The sequence below is a fragment of the Schistocerca serialis genome, chromosome 3 (assembly GCF_023864345.2).
Source record: "Schistocerca serialis cubense isolate TAMUIC-IGC-003099 chromosome 3, iqSchSeri2.2, whole genome shotgun sequence".
Taxonomy (NCBI): Eukaryota; Metazoa; Arthropoda; class Insecta; order Orthoptera; family Acrididae; genus Schistocerca; species Schistocerca serialis.
Genome location: NC_064640.1, coordinates 413,495,932 through 413,512,295, shown reverse-complemented (window position 1 = coordinate 413,512,295; position 16,364 = coordinate 413,495,932). Strand labels below are relative to the sequence as shown.

Here is a 16,364-nt window from a genome sequence, read left to right as displayed (position 1 = left end):
CAGGCATTTGTGGTATCATCTTGTATGTGTCTGTTTCTGCTTGTATCCACCGTGCATGCCTGTTATGTTGTACCGGGTTTGACCATATGCTGCTCCAGAAGTGTTCCATGTCTGTTATGTTTGGTGGATTGTCTATTTTTATGTGTGTGTTATCTATTGTTTGGTAAAATTTCTTTTGGTTGGTGTTGAATGTTTGGTTTTGTTTCCTTCTATTTTCACTTTTTTTGTATCTTCTAAGTCGTTTGGCCAAAGCTTGTAGTTTCTGCTTCTTTTCGTCTAACTGCTCTATTGCTTCTTGTTGTGAGATTTTACCTAACCTTTTTCCTTTTTTGTCTGATATTTCATTTCTTATAAATTGTGTTAGCTGTCCAATGTCTTTTCTCAGTTTTTCTATTCTGATCTGTAGCCTGTGTTGCCATGCTGGTTTTGTGGGTTTCTTCTGTGTGTTGGTTCGTTCTGATCTCTGCCTAGTGTGTATATTTAGTGTAGTGAGTGCTCCTACATAAACCAGTAATTGTAACTCTTCCATAGTTGTGTATTCATTTATTTTGTTGTGTATGATTGTGTTGATAGTTTTTATTGTTGTTTCGACTTGTGGGCTATTTGGTGGTCTATGCAAGAATGGTCTAATGTCTGTATTTGTGTCTTTGTATTCTATATATGTCAACTGAAATTTTTCTTCTATATCTAACATGTGTGTCACTTCATGTTCTATTTGTGCTTGTGTTGGTGACTGTCTTAAGATTTCGTTTTCCTCTGATTGTTTAATTGATGCGTGTTGTTCTTTGTTTGTTTGCTCTGGGATGTTTGAGTCAATTACTGTATTTTCTTCTTCTTCTGATTGCACATTATTTTGTTCCAGTATTTGTTGTACTTGTTGTTTGATGTTTTCTAATTCTGACTGGGGTATCCTGTTATTTTTTATTATTACACGAATCTGATCAGCTAGACGTTGTTCTGTTAAAAATTTTAATTCTGGGTATCTGGTAATAAATGTTGTGTATACTTGTGATCTGTATCCAGTTGTGTTGGTTCCTAGGTTTGTTGCTTGGTAATAACAGAACATGAGGTGTCGATTGACTTCATCTGACCATCTCATCCTCTGTCTTTGTTTTCCTTCTAGGGTGGTTGCAGGAAGCATATCCTGCAAAACACCTCTATTTGGATTTAAATCATTTTCCGTGTGGCTAGTAGTGTCGTTACCATTGTGGGCGGGCACAGGGTTCAAGCGTCGTCCCCGACCATGACGGCGCTTGTCCGAGGCTTCTTTAGTTCTGTCCTGAACCAAGTAATCACACTAAAAGGGGGGTTAGCCCTATTAGTGGTTTGTTCTTTTCGTCGCCTTTTACGACTGACAGAACATACTATTATTACTATTATTATTACTATTATTATTATTATTATTATTACTACTACTACTATTATTATTATTATTATTATTATTATTATTATTATTACTATTATTATTTTAATTGTTATTTGCATGTTAGTATCTCATTATTCAGCATATTACTATTCTGATCTTTTGCTTTTAATAAGTTACAGATGTGTACTGGCACCACTGATGATTATGTGTCACTGCAAAAGTTGTCACTGCAAAAGTGGTTCGATGGAATAAGAATAAAAAAATAAAAAAGCAAATAAAAGAAATATATTTGTATGTACTTTGAGTAATATACTGTGTTAACAGCTCAAATACAGCATGCACTAGAATATTCAAACACTGTCATTTCCAGTATTTTCAGTTTAATAAATATTGTTGCATCATAAAGAAAAGACCGTTGCACTTTGGTGAAGCTAATCAAATTTATCTGACACGATCAAAAGTAAACATGGTTGTTGTAATTATACACATGCTCACATTCCTACCAATGACACCACGAACAATAACTTCAGTTACAATAAAAGCATATAAGCAGTTGATGTGTTGTTCCTTTTCAGATTGAGGTTTCTGTCCTCTTTCCAATATAGGTACTGAAATGAAGGTATTTATTCACTGTGGCAAAAAACATTCTATCACAACCCTAGACACTGGATGCTTAACAGTGTACAAAGCTAACCTGTGTAACTAATTTCTGAGGGGAAGGACATAGGATAGAGGGAGAATTCAAAGAACAGATGCTCAATTTGTCACAAAATTTGGTATCGCTGCACAGAAATGCTGAATAGTCAGTCACCAGTGAGAACCATTTCAGAAAAGAAATTTTACACAATATGAGGATTCACACGGTCAAAATTTTTGGAGTGTGATTCAATAAGAATCAATAAACTTATTACTTCCTCTGGAAAGCATATTGAATAACGATAATGACATTGTGTCACAGGGCTAAGGAATGCTTTTTTAGAAAGTATAGAATATAGGCTGCCAGTTTGGCCTCTTCTGGCAAGTCAGGAAGTGTCCCTTCTTCACTGGTACCTGAAAGAATCTGCAATTTCTACTTTGCTATAACGTTTTCTTTTCTCTGAACACAGGTTTCAAATGCTGAAGTTCAAACTGTAGATGAGCGTCACACGAAATCATCTTAGCTGATTGACTTTTCACGCACAGGATAGTGAAGCCTATTTTCATTCTCATACGGTTGGTGTGGGTAGGTTTCTTGCACACCTAATGACCAAGCTAGCCACATTCCTTCTGTTAGACTAACACATCCAGAAAGGTAAGCTGTCATCCTTCTCAAACTTGACGAAAAATTAATTTTGGGATGCACGGACAGCTGCAGTATACTTTTATCGAGAGGCCACATTGTAGAGTTCCTCCTGTTTTGCACTGTATTTTATTTTCCAAATGTTACATTTTGCTGGACTCTGCAGATAGCATAAGTAATTCGTTGTCTTAAGCAGTGAGCAAAATACAATAGCACCGAGTAGGAAACTGGTTCCCACATAGGTATGGGTGATGAATGAACCATATGGCGCTGCAGTGAATCATGGAGAGAAATGATGAGTCTTGAGAATGAATCTTGCTTGGCAATCAATACATAGGAAACCAAAATGCTCTGGCGTGTTTTCTTTATTAAATATTAGTCATCAAAATCCACTTTTGGCATAGCAAACACTAGGAAGGGCCTACAGGTTGTCAAAGCTTTGATACAATGATACTACTACACCGTAAATCAGTTAATTCAGTGGAAAAATGAATGTTGTTAAATCAGTGAAGACAAAGAAAAGGCTACAAAATTTTACAATGTAAGCAAGAGATCTCAGCTGCTTGTCTATCTCACCAGTCGCTGATAGGACGTACTTAGAGCCTGTCCCTCTGTGACAATCGGTTTCACCATGCTCCTAAATTTTATTAACTTTTTGAGACGAACTGTTTCAGACTCAAGAACTGCTTTGAGGGACATCAACAATGGTGGGAGGAAAACCTACATGCTGATTCATTAAAGTAATCCCAGAAAGGGTTAGCATAACTCGTGCAGTCTCAGGTTGGAGGGCATGATCGGTTATACTGTATGTCACCTACAACACTTTCTACAGATTCAAGGCTAAATTAAGAAACTTTTATGGAGGTTTGGTATCGTGAGGGGATGTTGCAACATCAAGAAGGAACTGTGACACATTGGTGGAAACAAGATGAGCAACTAATTACAGAGTTCAGAATTTGTTCTTCAAAATGTTCCATGAAATAGTCTGTGGTCGCCAGAGTGGTAAATCTGCATTTACCAATACTGTTTACCATTCATCATGCTTCCACAGCAGTACTCTATGCCAGCCACAAGATCAGTTTGTCATGCCAACACACCACAGTCATGGATCCTTCCACTGAGCTAAGGTTCACTAGCTGTAGATTTGGAGCCCGCACTGGTGTAAGTCTATAATGCCACATGTGCTTGCTGACTCAACACTAGTGCCGAAAACACTGGTGACCACTATGCTGGCCTACATCTAAGACTGACGCCATTTCCAAGACTCATTCTTTGTTGTGCTGTTTACTGTCGTCATACCATGAAACACCTAAGATTTAGACATGCTACACTGTCTAGACGTTGCTCCTGATTACTCTATGGATCTGCAATGCTATGCTGGACTAGAATTTTGCTATGGACTTGGTATCACCACCAGCTGTCACTTCCTTGTTACTGTATTCTGGGCCATTGTGTGTTTGGTTTAATAAACAAGTTAACTGTTCAGTATTCACTTGTATTGTGTGCCACAACAGAATTAGCAACAGCAGACTGAGCTTGTGTGTTCACACAGGGTGACGAGGCACTGTGGCACTTGAAAAAGGTGAGCAAGATGACAAAATATTCGAAAAAGGTGATAAAATATTTTAAAAAAAGATAATTAAAAAGTGACAAATTATTTCAATAAACAGATATGTCACACATGAACTCTTTCAATTTTTGATAATCCCTCCCAAAAACGCTGGTTAAAGCCATAATAAATTTCACTATTGTGATCCTGGCTGGGGTATGGTTATTTTTTTCTTTTGCACACATTTATTACTATATACATGCACAATGGTAATTTGATATTGGTAATTGTAATACATAAACACCACCTGCATCACATTTTTATGACTAATTACATTCTACACGTAAATATTCGAAAAAGATCAACAAAATATTTTTAGAGTACTGTTCCTTACAAATCTTAGCAAAAAATGAAGTAATCATACTAGATTTTACTTTCTCAAAATTTTCCTGAATAGTCTATACTTTTCTTTCTTTCACTCTTTCTTCTACTTTCACGATTTGTGCATCCTCAAGCACTCCCTGGGCCAATTTTGCTGCCTTTAAATCATTTTTTCAAGTGCTTTCTTCAGTTTAGTTGAGAAGTTCTTCTTGCACCTCTTTAGAAAGTTGGCATTCTTTTTTCTTTTCTTTCAAAGCACCTGTCTCAGAGTCAGTTGATTTTTTTTTTCATGTTATCCATCTTCTTAATCTGGTCTTCAAGATGCCTTTGGTTTTGTTCCTCTTTCTGTTTTTTCTTCTAATTTACATTTTATCTTCCAATCACATTCTTCCTTATACGCAGTATAATTTGCATGTGCTTGCTGTCGATATCTCATGAGTTGTGAGTCAATGAACACAGAAAGCAACTGGAGGTATTGTCCCAAAGCATCCTCACAATCAAAGAACTGTAAAAAATCTTTTAGTCATTGCTGCCTTGCCTTCTCCTTATGTGTGTTTTGAAAAGGAATATCTTCTCTCTATGTCTGCATTTCCATGCAACAATGTAAGAGAAACCTTAACAAATTTTGGAACATTAAAAAACTAGAAACCCGCCTCGATTGCGTAAAAAGTACCTAGTGTTAACCTAGGTTTCGACGTAGATAACTACACCTTCTTCAGAACAACAAAACCCATAAGTGCCTAAGAAGACCTTTTTTTCTAGTTTTTTAATATATTAACTAACGACTGCTGACGCACTGCGATGTTGAAGGTTCTTAAATTTTGAAACATTTGGATAATTTAACTCTAAGGGTGATGAGTCTCTTTTTGAGATGTGTTACTGCTAGTAATTGTCAATTCCTTTGTTATTGAAAAGTGGGTCATCTTTTTAAAACTGTAGAACTTTCCATTCGACTAATAAGTGATCTTGCTAGACATCAGATGGTATCTTTTTTGCAACATTTACCATGTCACTGCATCTTCTGTTCTTTATTCTTTCATTCAGATCTAAAAACGTAAAACCTTTCGGTGGAGCACTTGATAAGTGTGTATTTTCCATCACATGTTTGCCAATTGTGATTCGATGTTTTTGGACCTTCTTTAGAAACTACAATTTGTCAGCAGCTTCCAGTTTACTAAGTTATTCTGTTACTTCCTTGATAAGCACTAGTTGTTGATGAGTAAGCAGATTATCCTATGTAAGGACTCCGTGTTTATTATGAAGAACTTCAGAAATACTCTCAAGTTTTCTCAAAGCAGAAAACTCCACAACATGAGCCAAAAATATTTGAAGTATGTTTTCTATTTGTGTATGTTGTGAATTAAGGGCGTTTGGCTTTGAAAAAGTAGTGTGAACTTACTTAATAGTTCTGCAGGTGAAATAAAGTCCTGATTTCATGAAGGTTTTTTAAAGCATGCACAATTGTAGGATTTGGATTCAAGAGCAGCAGAATTTTTTTAAATTTTTTTTAGAGGTATATGTCTAGGAAAGTAATACTGTGTACCATTTCACTGTTCCAAAATTTTGATGGCCGAAGGTCCGAAAGAAAGTCACCTTGTGGCTGTATGCCTCCAAAACTTGTGATGCGGAATGTTAAACTTACACTGAATAATGCCTTCAAATTTTTCCCAGCGAACAGGTTGTCCACATAATGGTAAATATTGACAAGATATTCAGATGCTTCTTCACATAATCACTCCATAGCCTTTACATTGTCACTATGCATAGTACACGTATTGCAAGTTCTGATTTTTATAAATTCTCTGCCTCAGGGATCCTGAACATCACTATCTAAAAGTCTAAAAACATTATTGACATTAGGTCCATCTGATCCCAGCATAAGGCTTTTATTTAGGGACAGGTAGCAGGCGGATAAGGGAGGAATCAAAGACTTCCTCCCCCTGGATACATGAATAAAAAACAGAGGCAAGAAATAGGAAAATAGACCTATAGTACTGCAGTCTCAGTTTTTAGGATGGCAGTTATCCAGGAAGGCTATCCACTGGTGGCCATCACCTCACAGCAGGAGGAATTGATACAGATGGCCCTCTTTAAAAAGATTTGGGGGAGGGGACGCTGGCCCAGGATCCAACTTCAGGAGGGTCTATCTAGATCATGGTGGCCTCATTTTTATCTGTGAAGGGGGTGCACACGGTGGAATGCCTCAAGGACAAGGTGCCCATGATATCCCCCTGGGAAGATGCGAAGTTGCTGGTTAAGATGGCAGCTAAGCTTCTTAAGACCGCAAAGATATCAATACGGGTACCAAAGATCCTTAAGGAAGTCTCTCCTAAGATTCTGTTTGGGGAGATAGGGGCCCAGAACCCAAAAGTCTCGACAGAAGACTGGAGAGTGATCAACCAGAAGGTTGCACCAGAAGGACGAACCCTGGTGGTGGAGGTCGGAGAGAAGTCCCTGCAGGCAATGTGGGAGCAGGACCTGAAATTGTTTTTCGGGTTCTCGCGGGTCACCGTCAGGGTTCACAGAGACCTTAAAGATGGCAGCAAGATGGAGAGTGGAGATACTGCAGATTAATCTGCAACACAGTAAAGGGGCCCCTCAGTCGCTTCCTGGGGAGGCAGGAAGTGGATGTGGCCCTGATACAAGAACCCTATTTATATATAGGGGGTGTATTGGGCCTCGGTGGCACTGTAGGTAAGCTGATTTATGCTAGAAATCTAAGAAACTCCAGAACATACATCTATGTAAGAAATGGAATTTCTTTCATGCCAGTGATGGATTTCTGCTCCAGGGACTTGGTGACCATTAAAATGCAGCAATGTGAGGAAGGTATCACAAGGTAAATTGTTTTGGTCTCAGTATACCTTCCTTACAAAGACAACTCTCCACCTCCCTTGGAGGTGAGGAGACTGGTAGAGACTTGGCATCAGCAAGGTGACCAACTGCTGGTGGGATGCGACACAAATGCCCACAACCTAGTGTGGGGCAGCAAGGACACCACCAGTAGAGGTGAGTACCTTCTTGAATTTCTTTTAGCTAACAACTTAGAGGTCCTGAATAGGGGCAATGAGCCTACATTCAAGAATATCAGAAGGGAAGAAGTAATTGACATAACCTTTGGTTCCACGATGATGGGCAGCTATGTCAAACAATAGCATGTGGTGATGGAGCCATCCTCACTGGACCACATGTACATTAAATTCAACATTGAAATGGGAATCAGACAGACCATGACCTACAGCAATCCCAGGAAAACAGACTGGGAGACATACAGGAGGGACCTTGATTTAGGCTTATCGAAAATTAAAACCTCGATAAGGAATCCAGAAGAATTTGAAGAAGTAGCAGAGGACCTCATATCACGACAACTGCACAATCACCAAGAAGTGCACAAATAGGAGTGAGCCTTGGTGGAATAACAATTTGGAAATACAAAGAAAACAGGTACGGAGATTGTTTACTATTGTGAGATGTAAAGGACAATGGGCTAAATATCATGAGGCCCTTGTTAATTACAATCTTGTAATCAGACAAGCAAAGAAGGCATTCTGTGAGGAAGTGGACAGCACGGCTGCACAAGTCAGACTTCACATGATTCTCACTAGAGTACCAACCAATCCAGGAAGTAGAGGGAGGAGGATGGGGAATATACAAAGACAGCACATGAGACGGTGGAAGTGCTCCTCAAAACTCACTTTCCTCAATATGCTCTGCTGGACAACACAGACCAGAATGTGATCACAGAGAGACAATGGTTCTCAGGCACTCGAAAAGAGGACTGGGAATTGGCTAAGGAGTGTGTGAACTTTAATAAAATCCAATGGGCGGTGGGAACATTCCAACCGTTCATGTCACCTGGCCCAGATGGAATTTTTCCAGCTCTCCTGCAACAGCCAGGTGAGAAGCTCATAAGAGTCCTATGCAAGCTATTCAGGGTTAGCCTAGCAGAAGGAATCATTCCCAATGCTTGGAGGGGAGTGAAGGTTGTATTCATTCCAAAGCCAGGGAGAACTGATCATACCAAGGCCAAGGATATGAGACCCATCAGTCTGTCCTCCTTCATTCTCAAAACATTGGAAAAACTGGTTAATGTATATGTTGGGGAGAGGCGGCTAAGTAGGGCCCCTCTACATTCAAACCAACACAAATATCAACCAGGTAAATCATGTGAGACAGCTCTCCACCAACTTGTTGGGAAGGTGGAGAAAGCACTTCACCACCAAGAAATGGCCCTCTGCATCTTCCTGGATATCAAAGGGGCCTTCAGTAACAGGACCTTCAATTCCACGGTAAGGGCAGCAGAAGTGCATGACCTGGGGGCCACTATATGCAGGTGGACCAGGGCCATGCTTAGTGGAAGGAAGGTGGAGGCTACCATGATGAATGAAAAGATGGTAATTAACACCACTAGAGGTTGCCCACAAGTAGTAGTTCTGTCCCCTCTATTGTGGAACCTAGTGGTGAACGAACTTATTGAGGAACTAAATTCCAAACGATGCCTTTGTCAATGATACACAGATGACCTTGTCATCATAATACTTGGCAAACTTACTGACACAGTTAGAAATATAGCACAAGGAGGTTTGGACATTGTGCAAAATTGGTGCATTACACAGGGTCTGAGGGTTAATCCTAAGAAGACTGTTGTGGTGCCATTTATGAAGAGACACATTCAACACTCAAGTTGGAATCTAAAGCTCTTCGATGAAACTCTACCTGTGATGGGGGTAGTGAAATACCTAGGAGTAACCTTAGATGAGAAGCTAATGTGGACCCTCACATTAAGAGCATCTGCTCCAAGGCAAAAAGTACTCTAATGAGTACTGGAAGGGCTTGCGGCAAAAACTGGGGCCTAAGCCCCCAGGGATATGCACTGGATATACACCACAGTGGTTAGACATAGGATTTGGTATGGGGACGTAGTGTGTTGGAAGAAGGTAGAACAGCAGGTTGCAGCTAAGGTGCAGAGATTGGCCTGCTTAGCCATAACAGGCGGAATTAGCTGCACACCAACTGTTGGAATGGAAGCCATGCTGGACATGCCTCCACTACACCTGTGGGTCAAGATGGATGCAGCAGCTGGGGCACACAGTCTTAAAAGTGACAAAACTGGCTCTCATTCGGATATCCAGAATCACACACTAACATAGTGAGTGAGGTAAATATAGGAATGGCTGGGGAAATGCCTGCCAACTATACAATAACTCCCAACTGCTTCAACAAGCCTTACAATATAATAACTGGAAGCAAGGAGCAGTGGGAAAAAACAGCTCTAAACCACATCGGGGACATCATTTGGTTCATCGATGGATCAAAAATAGACCATGGCATTGGGGCAGGGGTGTACGGGGTTCAGCCAAGACTGGAGGGCATCTCTCTAGGAAAACTGGCCTCTATATTCCAAGCTGAAATTACTGCAATCAGCGCATGTGTGGAGGAGAATATGCGTAGGTGCTACAAGAACCGTAGCATCTACATCTATTCAGACAGTCAGGCAGCCCTGAAATCATTGGCAGATCATGCAACAAGATCTAAGATTGTTGCAGAATGCCATAGGGCTCTGGTGGATCTAGGGGGAAGCAATAGGGTAAACCTAGTGTGGGTCCCTGGCCACTCATGGATCTGTGACAATGAACAAGCTGACAGATTGGCTAGGATGGGGGCAACAATTCCATTTATTGGACCAGACGGCAGAGGACAACTGATTCCCTCTGAGAGGACCACATGGAAGACTTCCACATATTCGTAGTCTCCTTAATGACATGCAGTTTGTTGTGTGTACTGTTATGCCATTCCGTCAACCTGCCCTGACAATCACCAAAGCTATGATCAAATTAGAACTACGGAACTGGCTTAGGAAACAGAACGTAGGATATTGGACCAAGGTCCATAAACAAAAACATGGTAAGGTAATGATACCCAAGCCATGTTTTAAAAGAAGCTCTGTAATCCTGGGATTGAAAAGGAAAGAGATCAAACTCATGAGTGGACTGATGACCAGCCATGGTAATTTCAAAAAACACCTATACACAATGGGTATAACGGAAGAGGACCCCAAATGTAGGATCTGTGATGAGGGTGAAGAAACTGCATCACACCTGATCTTTGAATGCATGGCATTGGAGAGTAAAAGATACAGAATCTTCGGGAAATAGGAATCTAAAGAAATTGAGTCTAACAAAAAACTGGTAGAGGGACTCCTTGCACTATTTAAGGGCATTGGTTGGCTTTACTAGATATACAGGGAGCAATACCACACAATAAACTTAGTTTCAGTGCGGGCAATGGCGTGTTAGACCTAAGCTGTTTTAGGTTCCCTGTTAAAATTAAATCAAATATCGACACCGAAGGGAGGGTGCTGGGAAAGTCGAAAGTCCACCGCAGAGCGGCTAAAAGTGGGCAGTCCAGCAAGAGGTGGATGACCGTCATTTGTGAGCCACAGCGACATCAAGGTGGGTCCTCATGACGGAGGAGGTAACCATGCGATAGCCAAGTATGGCCAATGTGGAGACGGCAGAGGACAACTGATTCCCTCTGAGAGGACCACATGGAAGACTTCCACACATTCGTAGTCTCCTTAATGACATGCAGTTTGTTGTGCGTACTGTTATGCCATTCCGTCAACCAAAGCCGAAAAACCCTGTGGCGTAAGACAGAATGCAGGTCAGTTTCGGAGATGCCCATCTCCAGAAGCAATTTCCGCGTAGCCTGTTTGGCCAGACTGTCGGCAAGTTCGTTGCCTAGGATTCCGACATGTCCTGGGGTCCACACAAACACCACTGAAAGACGGGACCGTTCCAGGGCACAGATGGACTCCTGAATGGACACTACCAAAGGATGGCGAGGGTAGCACTGGTCGATAGCTTGTAGGCTGCTTAAGGAGTCAGTACACAGAACAAATGACTCGCCAGGGCATCAGCAGATGTGTTCAAGAGCAAGAGATATGGCCGCCAGCTCTGCAGTGAAAACACTGCAGCCATCTGGCAAGGAGTGCTGTTTCATATGTCCTCCAACATATGTCCTCCTGCAACATATGCAAAGCCTACGTGACCATCAGCCATCGAGCTGTTGGTGTAAACCACTTCATGGCCCTGGTACATGTCGAGAATCGAGAGGAAATGATAGTGGAGAGTCACAGGGTTAATGTAAACCTTAGGGCCACGCAAAAGGTCCAGAAGAATCTGCGGCCTAGGTGTACACCATGGAGGTGTATGTGAATGGACCTCGAGGAGAGGTGGTAATGGGAAGAACTCCAGTTCAGACAGAAAGGACCAGATGCTAAATATAATCGTAAGTCCTGACCTGGGCCGCCGATGCGAGAGATGAACCGCCGTGGTTGGGAAAAGTAGATGGTAATTTGGATGCGCAGGAGAACTACGAATGTGTGCAACATAACTGGCAAGCAGTTGTGTATGCCTAACCTTCATTGGAAAGACTTCGGCCTCCACCAGGACACTGGTCACTGGACTCATTCTAAAAGCTCCCGTCGTTAGGCGAACGCCACAGTGGTGCACTGGGTCGAGTAAATACAATGTTGAGGGTGCCACCGAATCGTAAACCAGACTCCCATAGTCAAGGCGGGATTGAACAAGGGCTCTGTAGAGCTGCAGCAGCATAGGGCAATCTGCACCCCAGTTGGTGTTGCTGAGGCAGCGGAGGGCATTGAGGTGTTGCCAGCACTTCCGCTTAAGCTGACAAAGGTGACGAAGCCAAGTCAATCGGGCATCGAAAACCAGTCCTAAGAATCGATATGTCTCCACTAAAGTCAGTGGATTGTCATCAAGGTACAGTTCTGTTTCTAGATGAATAGTGTGACACTGACAGAAATGCATGAAACACAACTTAGTGGCTGAAAACTGGAAGCTGTGGGCTACAGCCCATGACTGCGCCTTGTGAATGGCTCCCTGTAGGCACTGCTCAGCAACATCAGTACTGGAGGAGCAGTATGAAATGTAGACGCCATCTGCATACAGAGAAGGTCAGACCAATGGCCCTGCAGCTGCTGCTCAATACGGAGCCCTGCGGAATGCCATTCTCCTGAATACGGGGGAACTATGGGAGGCACCGACCTGGACATGGGAAGTACAGAGCGACAGAAAGTTTTGGATAAAAATCGGGAGCAGGCTCTGGAGACCACATTCATACAATGTTGCAAGGATATGTCACCAGGTCATGTCGTATGCTTTACGTAAATAAAAAAAAGATGGAAACCAGATGTAGACATCTGGAAAAGGCTGTTCGGATGGAAGACCAAGGGACAAGCTTATCAGTGGTAGAGCGACCCTGGTGGAAGCCACCCTCACATGGCGCCAGTAGGCCACGTGACTCCAGGACCCAACCCAACCGCCGACACACCATACGTCCCAGTAGCTTAGAAAGAAAGTTGGTGAGGCTGATGGGCCGGCAGCTATCCACATCAAGTGGGATTTGACTGGGTTTGAGCTTCGGAATGATGGTGATCTCCCATCATCGCAATGGAAAGACGCCATTGCACCAGATTTGGTTGAAGATGATGAGGAGATGTTGCTCGTAGTCAGACGAGAGATGTTTAATCATCTGACTGTGGAACCGATCCGACTCAGGCACTGTGTCGGGGCAATGTGCAAGGGCGCTGAGGAGCTCCCACTCTGTAAAGGGGGCGTTATAGGGTTCACTGTGGCGTGTAGAGAGCAAGAGGACTTTCCTTTCCATCCGTCGTTTGAGTGTGCGAAAGGCTGGGGGGATGGTAGTTCTCCGACGCAGAGGCTCGAGCATAGTGCTCGGCAATCGCGTTTGCGTCGGTAGATAGCACGCCATTGATGTTAATGCCAGGGACACCTGTTGGGGTCTGGTATGAAAAAGGCATCTGATCTTCGTCCAGACTTGGGAAGGTGACATATGGCACCCAATGGTCAACACGTACCTCTCCCAAAACAACTGTTTCCGTCATTTTATAAGCTGGCGAAAGTGAGCATGGAGCCGCTTAAAGGCTATTAGGTGCTCTTATGGAAGGGTGCCGCTTATGTCACTGTAGAGCTCACCGACACTCTTTAATTGCCTCAGCGACTTCCGGTGACCGCCAAGGGACTGTCTTTCGCCGGGGGCACCCTAAAGAACGAGGGATCGTGGGGAAACGATCATTGCAGTGACCTGCTCAACAACAACATCGATGGCACCGTGTGGGGGAGATTCAGTGGTGACAGCAGAGGTGAAAGCTTCCCACAGTCTGCCTTGTTTAAAGCCCATCTGGGTAGGCGTCCTCGGGCATGATGCCGGGGGAGTGACAGGAAGATGGGGAAGCGGTCACTACCACACAGGTCGTCATGTGCTCTCCAGTGGATAGATGGGAGAAGTCCAGGACTGCAAACCAAGAGATCAATGGCCGAATATGTGCCATGTGCCACACTGAAATGTGTGGGAGCACCTGTATTTATGAGGCAGAGGTCGAGATGTGACAGTAAATTTTCGACATCTCTGCCTCGGCACACACAAGGGATTATGAAAGTTAAACTCTCCCAAAAGTAGGAAAGGTTTAGGGAATTGATCAATCAGTGCAGCCAATACGTTCAGGGGTACTGACCATTGGGAGGAAGATATACATTGCAGACAGTTATTTCCTGCATCGTCCTTATCCTGACACCCACATTTTCAAGAGGGATTTGAAGGGGCACAGGTTAACTACATACTGAGTTTAGGACATAGACGTAAAATCCGTCTGACACTCTATTATATGGTTCCTGTAATATCTCTTATAGTCGCAAAGGGCCACATTGTCAGGAACCAGGTTTCCTGGAGGGCAATGCAGAAAGCAATCTTCACCTCATTCTCAGACACGGAACATGTAGGTAGTGGTGGTGCAGGTGCGACTGCAATGCCTTAGTTCTTGGGGGTCTTTTTCGTTTTAGGTTTCTCTCGCTGCTACTTAGGTTTGTCCAGCTGGGAGGGCTTCACTGATTCAGTCTCAGGGACTGAGGAGGACCGTGAAGCCCTACGACCAGCTACCTGTGGTTGCTTCAGCCACTGGCAGGTGTCAACTTTGCCACAGGTAGGACCCTGGGAAGGGAGTGACCCAAGGGATCCCTTCCTGGCGAGAGGAGCCAAAGAAGACTTACTCTTCTTCGGCTGAGAAGTGAGGACTGATGCCCCCGATGGTTGGGAAGGGGGGGCGGGGGGGAGGGGGGTGTTGTTCCAGAAGTAGGTTGTGCAGGAGCAACAGGGAGGGAAGAGCCCCCCACCATTGAGGGGGCAGGTGGAGTCTGACAGCTCTGAGAGCCAACTGTACGCGGCATAACGGAAGATGGTAGAATCGTTGTTGTAGCAGCAGCGTAGGTTGACGTCATATGCACAGGATGTAGCCTCTCATATTTTCTCTTAGCCTCATTGTAGGTCAGTCGGCCCAGGGTCTTGTATTCAATTATTTTTCTTTCTTTCTTCTGAAGAATCCTGCAGGCTGGTGAGCAAGGTGAATAGTGCTCTCCACAGATGACATGCATGGGAGGCAGGGCACAGGGAGTATTAGGATGTGAAGGACGTCCACAATCCCGACAGGTGACACTGGAAGTACAGATGGAAGACATATGGCTGAACTTCCAGCACTTAAAGCACCACATTGGGGAAGGGATATATGGCTTTACGTCACAGCGGTAGACCATCACCGTGACCTTCTCCGGTAATGTGTCACTCTTGAAGGGCAAGATGAAGGCACCAGTTGCAACCTGATTATCCCTCGAGCCCTGGCGGATGTGCCTGACAAAATGGACACCTCAGCACTCTAAATTGGTGTGCAGCTCATCGTCAGACTGCAAAAGAAGGTCCCTGTGAAATATGATACCCTGGACCATACTTATGGGGTGTGATGGAAACAGAAACATCCCCCAGATTGTCACAGGCGAGTATTGCCCGTGACTGGCCAGACGATGCTTTTTTGATCAAGACCAAACCTGACCGCATTTTGGACAAGCCCTCCACCTCCTGAAACTTGTCCTCTAAATGCTCCACAAAAAACCAAGGTTTCATTGACAAGTAAGATTTCCCATCAACTCTCGTACATAGGAGGTACCGCAGTGAATAAGCTTCACTGCCATCTTTAGCCAGGCATTCCTCCCATGGTGTGGCCAGGGAGGGGAGAGGGGGGGGGGGGGAACAATTTGGGGTCATATTTTGTTGCACTGAAGTTAGACATTGATTGCTTAGAGACTGCTGGTGTTTGACCACCAGCGAGAGATGACGTACTACACTTCATGGCATGTCATCCACCCTGATGCCACCCACTCTGACCAGGGGGCCTCCCCATGGGCGCCACCAAGTTGCAGCAAAAGCCATCTGGCAGGATGGCCATTGCTGGGAGTCCCGATGCCCCAGGTTGACAGACACCTACTCCTTGGCATACGTGGAGAGTTAACGGCACAGGCATCAGCAGAGCAATCCCTATGTGTTCAGGGGGTTACAACCACCATGGTACATGGTGGCCCCATGTGCTGGATATCAGGCGCAAATGAGCTAAGGAGTTCATTATCGTCAACAGCGCAGAAAGCGATACTGCACAGAGGATGGAGGAAAACACACCAAGGAGGGCAACGTCGCCCAACAGCTGGAGAATGAGCGGAAACGTAGATCCATGTTGACGAAGGATGCAAGAGGTCTCAACGCATGATGGACACTATGCACCATGTCAGACGCCCTTCCCCAACTGGCTAGCTCTTCAGGAAAATTTTGAAAAATGGAGGTTAAACTCCACAGGGGACCATCACATAAAGGCTGAAACATGTGAGACTCATTTTAGTCGCCTCTTACGACAGGCAGGAATATTT

At 43.7% G+C, this 16,364-nt stretch overlaps 1 protein-coding gene across 1 annotated transcript in view; it reads right to left on the bottom strand.

Annotated features, from left to right (window-relative positions):
- The window catches only part of LOC126470288 (protein OPI10 homolog), a 105,810-nt gene that overhangs the window by 74,313 nt on the left and 15,133 nt on the right, over positions 1–16,364 (bottom strand). The gene's annotated exons all lie outside the window — the stretch shown is intronic.